The sequence below is a fragment of the Anguilla rostrata genome, chromosome 18 (assembly GCF_018555375.3).
Source record: "Anguilla rostrata isolate EN2019 chromosome 18, ASM1855537v3, whole genome shotgun sequence".
Taxonomy (NCBI): Eukaryota; Metazoa; Chordata; class Actinopteri; order Anguilliformes; family Anguillidae; genus Anguilla; species Anguilla rostrata.
In genome coordinates, this window is record NC_057950.1 from 30,982,904 (window position 1) to 31,003,798 (window position 20,895).

Sequence of the window (20,895 nt, forward strand, 5' to 3'; positions counted from 1 at the left end):
GCGTCTCGACCAACATTTCGCGAAATCTCAACAATTGGAATATTCACTCGAGAGCACTGTTCTAAACTCAGATGTTGTTAAAATCATTCTCCCAGCTCTGTTCCTCCTGTCTCACCGGTCACCTATTGCTGGCTTTGGTTTCTTAATTTCCTGGAGTCCCAATTTAAGGAGACAAGGGCCCAATCTCAGTGTCTGCACACACAGACTCATGGAGTTCGATGTGCGTTCTCAATGATGTGTGATAGCTTGCGGCTGTCCCACTGTAACTGACGGCTGAAACTCTCTTGTGTAACAATTCTGCAGACTTTGCCTCAGGGAATATATATATATTCTAGGTAACATTCATATACTTTGCATAGTACACTCAAACAAAACTATGGAATCTTGCACATTCATTCCTTTCTGGACTGACTGACTTGTATTTGTTACTAGTGGCAAATTTCCTGCCGATTTTTCTCCTGCAAGCACTTGTTGGGCGATAGTTAATACAGTTGCGTATGTTAGTTCAATGATTTCCCACTGGAGTGCATGACGTCTTTTGGCTTGTTTAATAAATTACTGTTTTGTAAAACACTCTTTCTGTGACTTCTGCCTCTTTTTCAGTTGTCCATGATTTTTCAACAACTTTGCCATGGCTGCTCTGTGAAATATTTAGCCAGTAATTTGTGTGACAAACCAGCCTTAGTCATGACCGCTGTAATTTGATGACATAAAAAAAAGATGTATTTTCTTTCTTCTCGCCCCCCTCTCACTTATTTCAAAGCTGTTCTGTAAAAAGTTCTTGGAAACCCTAATCCGCACACCTTGTGGCTATTTACAGTTCCGACGTGCTAGGTTTAGGTGGTGGATGACTCAGCTCTTCCTCTCTTGCTATGCAAACTGGAATAAGGTTCTGTCTCCATCTCTCTGCGACGTGGCACATGTTAGGAGGTCTATTCCCATTTCACCCTTTTTATACAACTTGTAGCACAGTCTGCCTCTTATCAGACCCCTAAAAAATCAGACTGTTTACTGTGCTGACTGGGGGTCAGCAAGTATGATTGAGAGACAGCGCTCAGTTGCAAAACATCCGATTGGATTGGCATGATTTAAAACTTAGGTTCTCTGTAATACAGTGTAATCATGTTTTGTATAGAAAGCCAATGTCACGGGGAATAAGTTGGAGTTCTCAGCTACAAATGTTAACCCGGTGTGACATTCTTACAGACATGGCGCAAGCAGGATTTTTGTTGTTGTTGTTGTATGTACTGTTTTGTCATGATTAAGTCTTTTATTTTATGCCTTGGTGTTTTTCCTTGTATATAAGGGCAGAAGTGCAATGGTTCGGGGAGACTCAACATGGTCTCCAATGCAGATGCTTATGCATATAGCCATTTCACCTCTCACATTTTGCACCATTGTATATTGTCATTGTTACTAAATACACCGAACAATAAACTACATTTGTTTTAACTTAACATTCATCTTTGATTCTTACCACTGCACACCTAGCAGTTTTAAGGTCCTAACATACACACAGAACTCTATGTCTGCACCCTGTAATCACTTTCCTATACACTAGTGTCGTAGCAAGATACACAGTTGTATTTATGCAGGCTACACAAGCCAAAGACATGTCCACATCTAACAAGTTAGATAGCGATCCGTACATTAGCACAGAGGAAAGATTAATACACTATTTTGAAGTCAGATAATCAAGATAACATTAAATGAATTCCCTTCCAGTAGCACCAGGTAAGACTACATGCATTCCTTTGCTACTCAGATACTTCCGTTGTCTGGTGTATTCCATCGTAGGGATGTCTTGCAGTTGGTGATCGCAACATGACAAGTTTTTGGTTTCTTGCTTTTGCTAACCTTGACGTGCTGTTTGGTGTATCTGAGGGCAGAGTGTGAATTATATAATGACAATTGGAAGGGTCAACTTTTTCTCCAGGGCATAAAGGTAGCTAGCTAATAGCTAGCTAGCTAGCATTAGTTAGCTAATGTTAGGTAAAGCAAACGTTGGCATTAGATAGCTAACGTTAGTTAGCTAAACTGTAACTTAAGGCAAAAGTTAGAAACTATAACATTAGCGTTCATCTGTAGACACTTGACATAATCTAATTCAGAAACTTGGAAGGTAAGAAAGTAAAGTGTATTAAACTAGCTAGATACCTAGCTACTTACATTAACCTACAGCGTCTCCATTTGCTTGCGCGACGCACACGAGCACAGACTTTAATGAGGACGCGAGCCACTGCAATGATGGGAGTGAGGCAGGCAGACAAGACGTTCAACGTCAAGGTAAAGAAATGGTGTGGTCCACTAGGGGTGTCTGAAATCGTATTACAAGATTCTTCCAGGCATGAATATGGGAAATATATTGTAATATTTACGATTACAGGTAAGAAGGATATATGTTTTGACCCCCCCAACCTGTTGTTTTTGCCTCTTTCGGGGTGTCATTTGAACCCTGTCTGAGGGGTTTCTAACAAACTCAAACCCTTGTCCCCTCATTGGCGTACCTGTCCCTGGAAATACGCCATTAAAAAGTCTGAGTACATATTCCACGAGTTTACTGGGTTCTGCTGGGATTGCACCAAGGAGACAGAATTTTTTTTAAATGATCAATATTTTTCACAATCAGATATCCATATCCAGAACAATTATTACAATTGACTTTTTAATTTGCCTTGCTTAAAGCCCTACAAGAAATGCATTACTGAAATCTGCAGAGACCATGCCACATTTATTTATTTACTTTGGTCGTTTTATCTGGAGATCATGACTTATTTAGCTTTTGAAAGTTTTCAAAATGACAAGATACACTCTACCATCTGAATACACAGTTCACAATTTTACTTTGACTAGTCAGTCTTTAGTTAGTCAAAGTAAAATCGAACATGTATATCCTTTTTTATTTATTTATTTATTTGCATGTACATAAGTCACAGTAACTTTGTCCGAAATGTGCATTCAAATAAGTCTGGAATGACAATTGATATTTAATTAGAGGTAGATCAGACTTGGGCCTATTGTACACTAAAATACTTTTATATGCTTTATATTCTATATGCATGTTTATCGATAATAGACAACTAGAAGTGGCCTAGTACTGCTAAACAATGTAATGTTTGTATATTGTTGATAAACATAGTGCAATTGGTGTCTATTATTAATGAAAATAATCATTTCTACCTGAGTCAGTCCCTGGTGAATAAAGTAAAATTGAAAGCGCTTGTCCATCGTAGGCCAACACAGCATATGCTATCCCCAGTCCGTCACACGCAATCACTGTGCATTCAGACGGTAGATAGGATCTTGTGATCACGAGAAAACTTTTGTTGCGTTGCGATTGCAAGATAAGCCGCGATCTTGGGACCAAACATAATGGGACCAATTTGATGGCGCGGTCTTTACAGACCTAATGATTGCTCTCCCTGCTGGATGAGACGGCAGCGCTCTTGACCCTGAAACGGCCGCCTGGCAGAAAGCAGGCTCTATAGCTGTGATCAGGGAGACTTAATGGGCCCCAAAACCCCAGTTTTCAGGCTCTTTCTCTCTCTCTTAAGACACCGAGCGGCACGGACAGAGAGAGCATCAGACATACTGCAGCAAGCCTTCGCCGATCGATGCCGTGACCGTGAGCGGTGACTTCCTCATAAAACACCCTGTCCTGAGTCCAGCCTTCTCCCCTTCCACAGCCGAACGTGTGCCTTGTGCAAGCGTGAAGGCTCAGAGACTCTGTCGAAGGCTCAGAGACTGGGAGTAAAAAAAAGAAAGGAAAAATAATCGTGTTATTTTCATTCATAAGAGACAATTAACCCATTTAAGCCTGTGGGTAACAAAGTCTCTACCACTCTTTTTCCATCTATGAATATTTTTTGGATGACTACAGATGCTTTAAAAACAACTGGCATGCAAGTAGACAACCTTAGGAAGAGCTTTAAAACAAGTATAGACTTCGGCAACTTTAGTTGCCCGTGGGCTTAAATAGATTAGTACTATTTTATATTATTGCACACATTATAGCATCCACCAAACATTCTGATAAGGTGTTTTTAAGAGAAAAAATCTGCAGTACATTTAACAAAATATAAATTTAACAATTTAACATGCTCTGCGTTGATTGGTTAACTGTCTGGGAATGACAAGAGTGCCCCTGCTCTCTTCTGCCCACACTCCTGCTCCAGAAAAGTGAACAAACAAACATGGCGTCCATAAATCAACCAGTGTGTCGGAACCAGAGTCAGATATAGAATTTAAAGCAATGGAGGAAAACCAGGAGCCAGTTCAAAGGCCATGAAGGAAGCTTTATATATCAAATTACAAACTATAGGTTACCTAACAGCTTTCTGCTTAGCTATGGAGCAGTAAAACACATTGACAGCTTACGTCCGAGCTATTACTATTGTAGCTGACTTCACTGGGCAAGCTGGAATAGAGTAAAAATGCCCTGACACAGCCCGTTTAACGTGGCCAGTTTTGCTAGTCATGTTTGTAATCTCGCTTGCACATTCCGTCATAATTATACTCGGTGGTCATAGATGCTAAAGCATGAAAAGGAGGGTGTTACTTTGTTCTTAGAAGAGGCTGACCAAGGGGGGGTCAATGCAAATGACAGAGTTAAAGTGACTGGCTGTTTTCACTAGAGCCCAGTTGTGATGTAGAAAAAGAGGCCAATTCTGAACAATCAGCCTGGTGACTTTTTTTCTTGAACAACTGCAAAAGAAAAAAAAGAAAGAAAAACCTGAAGTAGAACCAAGTTCATATTTTATCAGCACATGAGTATCATGGCACACAGCACAACCAGTGCCAAAACTAGGTGAAATCCAATTTCTAAAATATGGGACCTGTAAAATGACTGGAGGCTCATGGCCTTATATACTGTAATCCTCTATGTGCAGGTCAGTGTGGTGCACATAATTCCATATAAAGTTGTCATTGGTGATACATTAGTTTTGCACTAGTGTTACGTTGTAAGATTGCAGACATGTTGGATGGGTTGTCAGATTGTTATATCACTTGGCTTAGAGGTGCAGAGAGACAGTGAGTTTCTCAGTCAGATTAGGTAAAAACCCCTTTATCCACCCCTCTCTAAACAGATATCCCCATTACTAGGTGAATTAGTTACCACGCTCACCAATGCACACGTGTATGCAATATGCAAACACACACACTCCGTAACAAGTGAACTAAAAGAATACAAATTGTAGTGTAACGGGCACAACAGGCATACTTTTCCAAAATTATTTGATTTTATTGTTGCTTTGGAAAGTTATTTGAAAATTTCGAACTGCATTACAATAACGTCACATATATGTTTTCATATATATAATATATTTTTTTAAATGTAACCTCTTTCTACAAGAAATGTTTAATATATAGAGCATATGAGAGAGGGTAAATCCTTTTAAAAAGCATGAAAAACGTATTTGTAGAATTCAACAATGACAACCAACTGGCAATTGTGTAACCGTCATATAACATATCAGAATAAAGACTGTTCTAGCCTGTCATTTTGAGATGAATCTGTATAACCTCTACAAATTCTCAACAGGACACCTGGGAAATGGTTTCTTTGGGAATCACTTTCATGTCTATGACGATCTGATCTTTCGTAGTTCGGTGTAGACAATTTTGCATATTGTCCAAAATACAATGAATGATATAATATTTAAGGTAATGTACATAATTCTAGCAGGTGAATCGGTGATTGATGTGGCTCATTAAATGGACAGTATTTGAGTAATCACCTCATTACTGTTGAGTGATGTGCGGACATTTCCCAATGACAAGGGACGGAACAAAGCTTCCCCACACACACCAGCAGCAGGCAGCTTGATTCATGCCACTGAACTTGGCTCCATTAGACTACAAACATGATTCATGTTAGGGGCGACATGGCTCAGGAGGTAAGAGCGGTTGTCTCGCAGTCGGAGGGTTGCCGGTTCGATCCCCCACCCTGGGTGTGTCGAAGTGTCCCTGAGCCAGACACTAATTGCTCCGAACAAGCTTATTGTTACCTTGCATGGCAGCCTTTCGCCTTTGGTGTGTGTGTGAATGGATGAATGAGAGGCATCAACTGTAAAGCGCTATATAAATGCAGTCCATTTACCATCATGTCATGTTTTGTTTCCCCACCACTGGTGCAACAGTTATTTATTTATTTATTTATTTATTTATTTATTTATTTATTTATTTAATTTTTTAGCAATGGATTCAATAACCCTCCCATTGTAGATGGTCTTTATGATTTTGTGTACTTTAGATCACTATAAATAATATCTGGCATGCCTTGAAAAAGTGTAGAGATGTGCACGCTCCCCCTTACACTTCCCCCTTAGTCGGTGTAAGAGTGGTTTAAAAACGTTGTAATGTTGAGTCCAGCAGCGATTCTCAATGTACTGAAAATGTTTTCTTATTTACCATAAGCACTCCTCCACTCTCCACTTCAGCTGCTGCTCAGCCACGTTGCCTTTAAAGCCTAACTTGTTAAGCTCTATATCACTAAACTAAATTATAGTTTAGTGATATAGTATAGTATAGTAATATAGTATAGTATAGGTGTAAAATTGGTACTAGGTGGACCTTAAGGATATAGCAAAACTTCAGTCAACATGCCAAGCATGTACAGGCAATGCTATTGGTCAAATAATGAGCAGTTCTTGTCATCTACAAGGAATGGTGGGAGGGCAAAGTCATTGGGGTGGAACACTGCAGCACGTCCTTTTATGATTCATTATGTTGTAATTGATAGCAAAACACAGAAACACAATGATAATGACTTTGTGGGCTAATCTGCTTTCTATTATACATCAATTTTCGTCTGAGATATCGGAATTATACATTCAGCGTATCCTTGTTATCAAAATAAACATTTAAATTTTAATGGAAATCCAATTTGTTTTAATTATGCATGCACTTCTGGGTATAAATGGCTGCATTGGACCAGTTTCAAAGCAAAATAAGCAAAATTACACAAACTCAGCTGACTTTATATCACTAGACTAAGGACCTGCAATGTTAACTAATTTGTTGTTTTTTCCCCTCACCGCTTTTTCTCAACTACATTCAACTATTCATGTCTTAAGAAAACCTGTTAGTCTGACTTGTTTTTCTTGTTAACCTACAGAATCTTCCACCTGCGGACATAAAAATAGATTGTGTAACACTTGTGATATTACAAATCACGCATGCAAAAGTGGAACAATTAAGAATGTTACCAAAATGGGGCAATTGTTATTTCAGTCCATATTTACTTATTGGGACACATAATTCAGCTCAGATTAATTGATGAAATGCAAATGACTGATTTCTGTTTGCTTGAGAATTCATGAAATGCAGCATTGATTCATCCTGGATTTGGCACATATGGTGCAGAATGCTCCAGTATCGCCTTTTTAATGTGCTGTTTACCATGTTTATTTAATTATTAGTATACACTGAATATTTCAGTCTACACCAGAGAGGGATGCCTTACATTTTAAATTTACATTTGTACATTCATAAGCACACTAAACCATGGTGAATGCTGTCAATAGTGAACAGCCAATGCTGTATCAGGCTTCAGAGAATCTAGGTCGAAAATGTTTTGATTTATCTTCAAGCAGATTCAAACATCAGGCAGCTACAATATATAAAAGTAAAGTAGGACCATTTGTCAGTGAGTGATATTGTGTGTGTCTGTGCGTGCTTGTGTGTCTGTGCATGTGTATGTGTGTCTGTGTGCGTGTGTGTGCATGCTTGTGTGTGTTTTTGTGCATCTGCATGTGTGTGTGTGTATGTCTGTGCATGCGTATGTGTGTGTGTTTGTGAATCCATGTATACATGATTTGGGTAATACATGAAATGAAGCTTGTGTAATAATGGGGAAATGGGCAGACCGCTCTCCAAGCCTTTCGGGGGAAGAATGCTGTCCATCAGTCAGGCCGCTGCGCTGTTGCTGAGGCAACTCCACAGAGACGGAGCAGCTGCAGACTAAATCAGCTCTGTCAGAAAGACTGCTGCCGGGCAGCTCCCCAACTGTACGGTCTCAGCCACACAGAACCGAGCAGGTAAATTCCTCACCGTCCTCCCGAGCGGGGGCAGGTAGGACTCCAAACTGGCTTCATCGACCCTCAGCATATCATCTCACACCTGCTCGGCTGAGCCTGTTCCCTTCCAACGAGCACCCCAACATCAGTTGGATTTGCATGTCCTCTAAATATATATCCTGCATTTTAGCTGTCTATACTTAGCGCATGAAGCTGGTAAATAAAAATAGAGAGACTGAGTGGGAAATCTCAAAATGTATTGAAAGAGTTCTGTAATGCGACAGTCGCTATTGTATTACATACAATTATTCCGCATGTAATGAAATAATATTACTTTTGTAATACAACAGCAGCAGATCTAATAATCTGTCAAGATGCCACCTCTACCTTAGGGTACTATGCATCAGCCAAATTACAGAACATTGGATACTGTACATTATAGCATTTGGCAGACACTCTTACCCAATGCAACTTGCGGTTGTTTGCTTGTTTGTTTTTACACACAATCCATTGATGCAGCTTGGCGATTACTTGCTTAAGGGTACAACCACAGTGCCCCAGCTGGGGTTAGAACCCACAAACTTTGAGTTGTGGGCTCAGTTCCATGCCCACATTGAATTTGGAGTGTTCTGGAGGCAGTCTGCTACGGCAGCGTCACATCCAGGAATGGACCCCACAGCCTCATAGTTACAAGACTAAGTATGAAAAAACACAGGGCCACGTTACTTGAAATAATTTAGGAAAAATTGGGTAGCTGCGTTGCTTTGGAATATGGCATGTTAAATTTGTGTGAGCTAAGATAGCGAATATTGTTTCTTGTAACTTGGGCTAATTTTGATATCAATACTTTTAGTGGCAGGCCTAGATTTTGCAAGGGTGAATGACTTTGTATGTGTGAGTAACTTGGCATTTTTGTACGCTAAAAACCTGTTTTTCTTCAGATATTGTGATTATATCATGGCTAAGTGTTGTTTGCAATCCTCTTAACTGTGATACAATCACAATATACCACTGCCTGGACTGAGTTTTTGCTTTTATAAAACGGTTACCTATAATATAGATATTACAGACACAGTCCAATTAAAGCAGTGGTTATTAGCAATTCCATTACAAGAATAATTTACAAGAAGTTGTTCCCGGCTTAGGAAACTCTTTTGTTCTGCCCTACTAGCCAGCTAGCACGCTAACAAGCGTGAGCTGACAAGAGTTTATGCGTTATTGATGTTTATTTTGTAAGCTGCCATTGATTGTGCATTGATACTGCTCCACCTTCGAGGACATATTGTCTCTTTTCAAGACGCGCACCAGATAGTTTCAAATGTTTCCATTTCCTGAACGAGGATGATCGATACAAAGGTTTTTTACTTTGACTTGAATGACTGCTTTGCCACGAATGACTGCTTAGCCAAGGCGTGATAGTTGAAACAGAACCGTAAAGAAGCGTTAGACATCACAGCCCTGGCATACGGTTTATTATACCACGGCTCTTCACCAATCAGATCGTGAGATTTGCCCTACTCGTTTTTATAATCATCAAGCTACGCTGCCTGAAATCTGTGCAGACTGAAGGAAAGTGCCTTCTCCACGCGCACCTGCTAGCGGTGGCTCAGATGTGTGATCCGCGCGGTTATGAGACGGGAAAGGTCAACGGCAGCTGTGTCTCCGTAATGAGAGCAGGTCTGGGACTGGCATTAAGGAACGGCTTAATTAACTGGTAATTGGAAGTAGTTTACTTTACTTCCTCCTCGCGAGCCAAACGCAAACCTGCGCCTCGGCGCTCGGGGATCAGGTTGATGACGCAGCTGTCGCCAGGCGACGGGGAGGGCGGGGGGCGATTTGGAAACGGCATCGAAGAGAGGGCCAAGGACGTTCCGCGCGGCTGCGGCGAGGGGACGTAATGTTCAGAGAAGGGGGGGAACGACCCACAGGGTTTCCACCCACGGAAGAGGCCGGTGACAGCGGCGGAACAATGACATCCCTCTCAGCCGCGCGGTGAATCGCGGACGGCTGCCAGGCAACGGAACTCCGGCAGGACGCTACGCCAGATCACATGACGGCTGCCGGGGGAAGAACATGGTAAATGGTAAAATTTTAAATGGACTGCATTTATATAGCGCTTTTATCCAAAGCGCTTTACAATTGATGCCTCTCATTCGCCAGAGCAGTTAGGGGTTAGGTGTCTTGCTCAAGGACACTTCGACACACCCAGGGCGGGGTTTGAACCGGCAACGTTCCAACTGCCAGACAATCGCTCTTACCTCCTGAGCTATGTCGCTAAGAACAGGGACACGGACCGTCCTGTCAGCTGAGGACAGCGCTCGGGGGACGCAACGCGCCGTCCAGTGCGCTTTGAGAGCTGACGTTAATGCATTCGCAGATGCCCAGTTCACTCTGCTAAATAAGAGATGGGGCCCTGGAGGAAACGCTGGCTCGGTGGAAGATAAGCTAATTAATCAGAATTTCAAAGGAAGGTAAACTTAAGAGCTGATTATGTTGCTTTTGATTTCACTTTGCCCAATAGAGTTCACATAGCAGAATAACCCCCCCCCAAGTAAATATATAAATATATTAATAAATAAATATAAATAAACAAATGCTTAACGCCATTCTACTACCGAAAGGGATATTGTTGAGCTGTGCAAGTCTCCCCTGCACTTAACCTATGGACTTCAAAGACATTCAGTAGTCCAGATGGTAAACAGAGCCTATTATAGAAACTGACACATTGTGATATACCTGTACAATGCCTGTACAATACCTGATAAAACGCTTCACTTTGTGAAGGATTCCTCCCATCCACCTCCCTCAGTGTTTCAAAAAACTGGTGGAAGATTAAAGACCCGACTGGCAGTTTCTTCTCTCCGCAGTCAGCATTGACTGACTGACCATGTTGGTCACCAATCTGCACCCTGAGCCAACCAGAGGAGGATGGGTTTCCCCCTTGAGCCTGGTTCCTTCCGAGGTTTCTTCCCATCTGCCACAGGGAGTTTATCCTTGCCACTGTTGCTTTAGGCTTGCTCTGTTGGGGGTCTAGGCCAGGGTTGTGCTGTGAAATATGCAATATAAATAAAATTTGATTGAATTTGATTGATTGAGCATCCTCAGCATCCGCAGTGCTGCGATGCGTAGGGTGGCCGACTCTCGAGGAGTCCACCAGTCTGCCCCCTCACCATGACGACTTATGTGCCGTGTACCGCCGGTCTGAATAAAGCTAAATAATAAATAAATAATACAAAAGGTCTGTCTGGATTTCCTCTGAAACTAAAGCAAATAAAAATAATGTAGTGAACTCTAACATGAAGGCAATCTAACATGTTACAAACACACAAACAACACAGGCACGCTTGGATAGACACACATCATAAATTATCTTTTATGTGCAACTTCATAAAGGGCATAATAATATTGTAGGCAACAGATGCAGTGAGCAATTCAATAAATCCAGCCTCCACAAGCAAGTCTAGAGGTTTCAGCACCTGCTCCTCAGATTGACCTAGCGCATATGTTCACTTTCTTTATTTACAAATCTTGAAATGCATTGATTCATTCATGGGAAGACGCAAAATGATTAAGTTGTTATAAGTTTGAAACAGATAAACACAAATTAACAAAAATCTTCATGGAACAAAAACGAAAAACGAAATCCCTTTCAAGTGTTCAGGAGAGAAAACGTTATCTTACGAGCATGCAGTATAAACCGTTTAATAATGTTATGTTCAGTTCCAGTTACTTTCTTTCTCCTTGCAAACCCCAGTCTGCAATGCAGTCTGGCAACTGTTTGGCCCTAGGGGAACTGCAACTGGAAACTTCCACATGGTAGCGCTGTTACAAATTTTACAAACAAATATTTTTGAACAATTCCTTTTTAAACTTGTTACGTATCGAACTGCCAATGGTATTGAAGCTAAACTTCAGCTCCTGGCCTGATTCAGTTCACCAGTTGAGCTGATCTCCCTCCCCCTTGTCGTCCCTGGCGGTCTGTGCACTGCCTGACTTGTTCACATCTCCCCTTAGCCTCCTGAATGATGTTATTAATAGAGACATAATGGCATAATGGCAATTTCACTAAATTATCTTACACTGAAGTGTAAGCATCAGGAATACTTGCAATCACTAAACAAACATATATTTCCATACAATTTTTGTGCTGTATTGCAAATAGTATTTATGTAATCAAATCAATGATATGAACTCACTCATGTGCTGACAGCTGGAGAAATTCTTTGGTGCCTTTCGTTCAATTCGATCGTTTACTGAAAGTGCGAAGGGAACGTCTCAAACGAAATGTGAAAGACTCAGTTGGTATGAAAACCCAAAAAGTACCAAAACGTGAAGGTAAAACATGTATGAGATGTTCTGAATGTACTGAGAGACTTGATGGTACGAAAACTCAAAAGGTACTAAAGAACGATCAGTAGGCCTATTGAAAGAGGGATGACTTGCTGAGTGTATTATTTATTTATTTATATAATAAAAATATTCTGTATGAATGCCCCCTGTGAACAGCAGCGTGACAGACAGAATCCGGAAATGGTATCATCGGCGAAACAAGTTTTTAGGTTTTTGAAAAATAATGTTACAGGGATGTTAATAATGACGATGATGACAATGTTGATGATACAGGGCCCATTACATTACATTACATTACATTCACTTAGCAGACGCTTTTATCCAAAGCGACGTACAAAAAGTGCATTTTCATGATCGTAGACAACTGCTGAACACGGGTTCAGTAAGGTACAATTACTTATTTTGTAAAGCTATTTCTAGCCGAGAACAAAGAACACTATCCTGGTCTGACATCTGCAAAGCCAAACTAGGCAGAAGAATAAGCTACAGTATTAGGACGAATACAATTTACCAAGAAGTGCAGGGAAGGGGCAACATGTAACAAGTGATAGGAAAAGGGTTTTTTTTTTTTTTTTTTAAATATATACAGCGTGGTGGTGGTTATTCTAGGTATAGTCTGCAGAGATGAGTCTTCAGGCCACGGCGGAAGATGGATAGTGAGGGGGAGGTTCGGAGAGGGACGGGGAGTTCGTTCCACCACTGGGGAGCTAGGGTGGAGAAGCTCTGTGATCCCTTTGGGCGGGTGGGAGGGGTTGCAAGACGCCCTGCTGCCGCAGAGCGGAGTGGTCGAGCAGGCACATAGAATTGAGTCATGTCCTGCAAGTAGATGGGGGCTGTCCTGTTGGCGGCAGTGTAGGCAAGGGTCAGGGCTTTGAATCGGATCCTGGCAGCGACCGGTAGCCAGTGAAGTGATCGCAGCAGAGGAGTGACGTGGGAGAATTTGGGGAGGTTGTAGATGAGTCGGGCAGCGGCATTCTGAATCATCTGTAGTGGCTGTATGGCACAAGCTGGCAGGTTTGCAAGGAGAGAGTTGCAGTAATCAAGGCGAGAGGTGACCGTAGCCTGGACGAGCAGCTGGGTGGAGTGCGTCGTCAGGTATGGTCGAATCCTCCTGATGTTTGGGACAAAGACTTTTTTTTTCTTGATTTGGCTAAGTACTTCACATATTTAGATTAGTGATTAAACAAGTTCAGATTCTCAGCTTTTATTAAAGGGTATTTTTATACATTTCGATCCACCATGGAGAAATGACAGGACTTTTTGTACATAGACCCCCTTCCCCCGTTTCAGGGTTCCATAATGTTTAGGAAATATTCTTGTTATGTAAATTAAAGTAGTCATGTTTAGTACTTTGTCGCATATCCCATGCAATGACTGCACCAGGCACTGGGTATGTTCTCTGGTGATGCCCTGCCAGGTCTGTACTACTGCCATGTTCAGCTCCTGCATTTTTCGGGAGCTAGATGCCTTTCTTCCAGCATATGAAGCGAACTGTTTCATTACAAATCAAAAATTCTGGAATACAAGCCAAAAATAAACACAAATATGACTTTGTCCCAAACTTTATGGAAGGCACTGAACTTTTTAAACAATGTTATGAAGGATCATTTGGTGAACATAAATAAAGGCTATTTCTCTACAAAACCCAACCGAAGCACCCTGTGGCAAGCAATTATTTTGCTCTGAGTTAACTATACAAATACGAACAGATCATAGCAATTAAATTAGACTTTATTTGATATTAAACAATTGAATGATGTGTAAGACTTCACCTCAAAAGTCATTATTTATGTCAACCACAACAAATCAAGAAAAGTAGAAATATATGAAACTGAAATATGGATCAAATCCAAATTGAAAATATAATAATTGTGGTCAAGATCAACAAATGAGAAATTACTGTCAAGACAAAAATAATGACAATATGTATAAAGAATACGAATAAATAAAATAAATATATAAATAGGAAAATAAATGTAAAGTACAAAACCCCTCTGGGACTTCATTGTTTACGCCAACAAATGTAGGCTACATAGCCTATAAATTTTACACACTGAGTAATTTATTGCAAATTGGCATTCAAGAAGACCAGCTGTCTATCTTTTGTGCGCTGAGGCAGTTCCTCCTTTCTGAAACAATCTGTCCTGCCTTTGAGAAAGCAAGCTCTGATGGCACAGTCACACAGATGCTGCAACTGCACACAGCTGGAACCTCATCACCACCGATAGCCTTTCAAGTTTTTCCGCATTGTCTCTGGCACCTACGTCCTGCCACGAGCAGCAGACTCCAGCTCAAGCCGGCCAGAAATAAAAAGTAATGTTCAGTATGTTCTGCAAACTGAACATACTTTTTTTACACAACAAAACCAAACGGAGCCATCTTGTTGCAGGTATACGGTGAAGTCTGAGAAAGTCGAAAGACTTGAAAACTCAAAAGTTTGATTAATTTTGACGAACTGACTCAAACGTACTGATTCATCTTATAGAATGAAACTTCCAAGCACTACCACTTTGGGAAATCTCTTTAGAAACCAGAAGTTATGGATTGGGTGTTCTGGAGCCAAAGCCACTCCCCTTTTTGGCCTCCTACAGAGGTGAAGTGGGGTTTGGCTGTAATTCCAGAAGCTAGACCAAGGAAGTATCTCTGCCCATGTATTTTTCCCATAGACAATTCTTCTAATGTGATTTTTGTAAAAACGAAAGATCACTGCAGCTTCTATCCTACCAAGCACACTTATATGAAGTAATAGCTACTTCATATAACAGCTTCCAGATCCTTCTTATTTTATTTTATTTTTTTACAAAGGTACAAGCATGTAGTACACTTTTTCTTATAAATGAACCACTCTCCCTTCAGTAGAGTAGACTTTGGGAATTTACATAACCTTTGCCGCTGCCATTGGACGCTACCCTGTAAAGATTTCTGACCTCTCAAGAGCCAAAACATCAATGATATAAAAAGGAGAAGTATCAAACACTTTTTGGATAAAAATATATGTGCATTATTCTGTATTACAAAAAAGGAAATGACGTAGGGTTATCCAGCTCAGTATCGCTTCAGGCTATATGGAAAGGTATATATTGTATGCTGACAAAAAAAAGGAAATTAAATCATATAAAATCAAAAGAGTTCACCAAATAACTAGTATGGCTGGACTAATTGATAGAGAGGAATGAATGTTCAAGAAAATGGCATTCTCACAGTTGGGCCACAAACAAGTTGTGTGTTTATAAATAATAGGTTTTGTAAATGTGTACGGTAAAATGAATGGGAAATCCCATTTCCTGGTTCAACTCACATGACCCTCTTTGCTGCCTCCACAGAAAGCACCTTTCAACAAGGTGCACCAGTAATAATTAACAAGTCATTTGGGGCTTGTTTACTGTTGCTATGACAACATGTTCACATTTTTTGTCACACTTTCCTTGTTTAGTCATAGACATCATGAGAATGCTATTAACCAGTTTTTACGTTTCGTTCTAACAACTATTCTAATTAACTGAATGCTGAAATAGAAATGTTATTGTGCCGTTTTTGTTCATAACGAAACAAAATGAAAAATCATTTGTTCCCGATCCCTGGATTGTGAGGGATTTCTGTATATTCCACTGTCATATTTTCAATAGCATAGTTGTCAAATACACAGCTGTCCGACCTGTCAGTGCACACGCGGAAAAGAAATTCAAACGGTGGGAATCATGCCAAAATGTCTGTGACAGTTTTAATGGGGAATACCATTTGTGGGTATGGTGCATATTTTGGCAATCATTTCATGGTAATAAGTTCCTCCAGGCGATCGGGACAGGAAGCTCCGGAGCACGGCTCACGGTGTACTGTCCCCCCCCCCCCCCCCGGCCCCCGGCCCTTGTTTTAGGGCCCGCGGCCTGTTTCAGGCCTGTTTCCAGGCAGCCGTAATGAGCCTGATCAATGCCCCTGTGCAAATCGCACTCACTGGAGAAGGGGAAGTCCGCCGGCTCCCCTAATGCAGTCGATGAGACTGGGGTGGTGGGGGTGGGGGAGGGGGGCGCGGGGGGGTGCATCCAGGGACCAAAGGACCAGACGTGACATCATCCCGCTTCCTCCTCCTCCCACACACAGATCTTTGATCTCCCAAAAAGCACATTGGGCAAGGATTTGTTTTTCTCTTGTTTCATGCTGCCGTGGCCATTTTGTGTAAGGCAACCATGCCACTGACAAGGCTCACTGAAGCTGAATGAAAAGCCTAATTGCATAAATTTTTGTTGACAGTTCTGATCTAATGTTTTGTTTTACCTGTTAGCATTTGTGATTCTCAGCATTTCAAATTAAAGAATAACCTAATTTTAGCAGTTTCATGTAGATTTGTATTTTTTTATTTTTGAGGCTTTATTTACACGTATAATTATATTATACACAAGTGCCTTGCTTCATTTAAGATATTTTACGAGCCTCTGTGATCCTCACATCTGGGGGATCACAGAGACTTTCAATGCCACCCCCACAAATGGGCGAGGATTGGCCAGATTTGGCATCTATGAGTAGGGGTTATTTTATGTGATTGTATATAATAATTTTTTTCACAAATTACAATCGTCAATTAAATCACCAAATTTGTCGAAAAGTAAATTGATGGAATCAACCAACAAATCAAAACCAACTCTGTATCATGTCTTAAGATTCATGGAAAAAATTCATGGTTTTTAACAAGACCGAACATGAATATGTTAGGAGGTCATTTGGCTTGGCTGATGAATACCTCTACAAGATGTAACTGTATTCCTGCTTTTAGCAACAAAGGGGATGGTTGTAGACAGTCATTGTTCATTCCAGCCAGTCGTGTAATCTGTACCATTGGGCAAAATATTATTCATGTTACGAGACCAGTTGTACCTTGATGACCAAAGAAAATTTAATTCCAAACTGGCAGGCCTCAACGGTTATTATTTACATAGACATTAAGACTTTCAACTGATGATTTCAATCGAATGTCACGGATTGGTATTCAAATTTAAATTAAAAAGGAACCCATGACGCTTGTAGCATTCTGTGGCCAAGCCTTGACACCACCATGAATAGCTTTCTGTTCTGGTGTCTCTTCAGAGGTAAACTCTCCAGACGAGGTGGCACTGTAGACTGTATGCAAAGATTGGGGCCTCAGCAAAGGCTTTCAATTACCCAAGGACATTTCTTTTGATGTTTGTGGAGGGGGGAGAGAGAGAGAACAGGCAGCATTCTTACAGTCAGGTCAATCAGAGTACGCTACTTAGTAATTACAGTTTATACAATATTAAATAAGTACTAAGTGGCCATGTCCAATTATATTGCCCGTCTCTCGAAGGCTGCAATCTAAACGCTAGATATCCAAAAGCTTTCGTCATCCAGTGTTGTTTGTGGCCTTGGACAGGCCTGTTATAAAGACACTAGAATGACGTAAAAGGGCACACATCGTCAGGGCTTTTAATGCATTTTTTTAGAAGGAGACAAAGGCCAACATTTTCTGGAACCATTAAGTATCAGTGTAATTAACAGGATTTTTACCCGGGTGCATCTGTGTAGTCCTAGGGAAGTAGAGACAGGTCATTAGGTTTTGCTATTTGGTTTGGACATTAGTGTACTGTCTAAACCAAATTGTGTGGGCACTAAATGAATCTTTAAGAGTAAACAAATATGACACAATGCTTAGAAGGTATGCCTAAGGTCTGAACACATTTGAATTTCACCGTTTCATTTTATTTTACCCTTATTTAACCAGGTAGGGGAGTTTTTATTGAGAACCTGGGAAATCAAAGTGGGTAGGAAATGCAAGGGATTGCGTAGCCAGTTAGACGAAGGGGGTGATTAGGTAGCCAAATGTAGAGAAACAATTTTTGTAAGAAGTGGCCAGGACACCAGCTGTGCTGGGCCATTTATTCATTAATTCAGTCAGTCAGTCATTCATGTATATATGTATGCCTGTACAGTATTTGTGTGTGCATGTATGCATACCTGGATGGATGGATGGAGCCATGAGAGGGTTAAAGAGTGGTATAGCTGCTTAGCTTCAGCCATGAGAGGGTCAAAGAGTGGTATAGCTGCTTAGCTTCAGTCATGAGAGGGTTAATGAGTGGTGTAGCTGCTTAGCTTCAGCTATGAAAGGGTTAAAGAGTGGTGTAGTGCTTACAGCCAAGGTTAAAGGGGTTATGCATTACTTCAGCAGCAGTCTTTAAATGTATGCGCTTGCTCAGCATGGGGTGTAAGAGTGGTATAGCTGCTTAGCATCAGCTATGAGAGGGTTAAAGAGTGGTATAGCTGCTTAGCTTCAGTCATGAGAGGGTTAATGAGTGGTGTAGCTGCTTAGCTTCAGCTATGAAAGGGTTAAAGAGTGGTATAGCTGCTTAGCTTCAGCTATGAAAGGGTTAAAGAGTGGTATAGCTGCTTAGCTTCAGCCATGAGAGGGTTAAAGAGTGGTGTAGCTGCTTAGCTTCAGCCATGAGAGGGTTAAAGAGTGGTATAGCTGCTTAGCTTCAGCTATGAAAGGGTTAAAGAGTGGTATAGCTGCTTAGCTTCAGCCATGAGAGGGTTAAAGAGTGGTATAGCTGCTTAGCTTCAGCTATGAGGAAATAAAGAGTGACTGCTGGTTCACTGTACCATTTACTGTGATACAGCAGAGATGCAGCATGGCCATCCGTGTCTATGAAGGTCTTTTTTGCAATAATGAAAGTTTGTTATCTGAGTAAACTGCAGAAAACACTGAGGTCTTATGTGCACGCTGGACAGGAATACAGAGGTGTGGTCTCAAACTTAAGAGGCTAAAAAATGCAGCATCACCAGATCAACATTCAATCCAGAGGCAATAGGGGGCCACAGAGAGTCCTTTATTCAGCAGGGTGGGTATTGTTCTTAGACGCACCCAGCCCTTATCTCTAATGCCTGCCTATTTCAACAACTTTCGGAGACCCCGGCTATTTATTATCATTAATGAGCCTCCCGCCGGCATGGCCCTGCAGGCCATTAGGAGCGGACGTGGACCGCGGGGAAAAGGGCTAATTACCGCTGCGCCGGCAGCCGCTGCTGATTCTGGAGAGGCCAGTTCTCAGAGGGCATTGACATCATGCCTCCTCTGCGTGGGTGGTACTGGGCTTCAGGCTCACAGACACATATAGCACTGTAGGCTCATGGACACACACAGCGCAGCAGGCTCACGGACACACACTGCGCTACAGGCTCACATACACACAGCACTGCAGGCTCACAGACACACACAGCGCAGCAGGCTCACAGACACACACTGCACTACAGGCTCACAGACACACAGAGCACAGCAGGCTCACAGACACACAGAGCACAGCAGGCTCACAGAGACACAGAGCACAGCAGGCTCACAGAGACACAGAGCACTGCAGGCTCACAGACACACATAGCACTGTAGGCTCACAGACACACACAGCGCAGCAGGCTCACAGACACACAGCACAGCAGGCTCAAAGACACACAGCACAGCAGGCTCAAAGACACACAGCATAGCAGGCTCACAGACACACAGCACAGCAGGCTCAAAGACACACAGCATTGCAGGCTCACAGACACACACAGCACTGCTAGCTCACAGACACACACAGCATTGCAGGCTCACAGACACACAGCATTGCAGGCTCACAGACACACACACAGCACTGCTAGCTCACAGACACACACAGCACTGATAGCTCACAGACACACGCACATAGCACTGCTGGCTCACACACAGCACTGCAGGCTCACAGACACACGCACAGCACTGCTAGCTCACAGACACACAGAGCACTGCTGGCTCACACACAGCACTGCAGGCTCACAGACACACGCACAGCACTGCTGCTCACAGACACACAGAGCACTGCAGGCTCTCACACACAGCACTGCTAGCTCACAGACACACACAGCGACACAGAAGTGGGATGCAGGATGCAGTGAGGCCCTCTCTGATGCGGGCAGTGCGGCCTGACACTAGCGTATTAATAAGCAAGAAGCCGCGGCCGTCAGTTCGCCGCTCAGCCAGGGAAGACGAGCCGCGGTCTCCCCTCGCGGTGAGCTCATCCACACTCCCGCCCACGTTCCAGGCTTTAATAATTCATTCATTACGTACAATATCCGTGTGTGGAGGGCTCAAGAACTCACGAAACGATTTGAAATGAAATGCAAACGCAGTGGCTCATTTGAAGGATTCCTAACCGTATAACATGAATTTATAGCAGCTGGATGGATGTACGCTATCACTCGTTATGCAGTTCTCTTACTACTATGGCCATAATCCATCTCCACAGCTCAGAAAGCCCCAATCACAGCTTACAAACTTTGACCTCAGAATTCTCTATGATAGGCAAATATAATGGCGACTGAGAATGCTATGTGAAACTGAATAGATATGTCACCTCACACAATCAGATGGATATCAGAACACTGTAACGTGTCAGACACATGTATTAGATATAGCTCAAACTGAATTACTTATCATTCATTAAGAAATGCAATAGAGTATTCACCGTGAGTTTGAGGTAATGACCCAACTTTGCTTTGGTGTAATCAACAA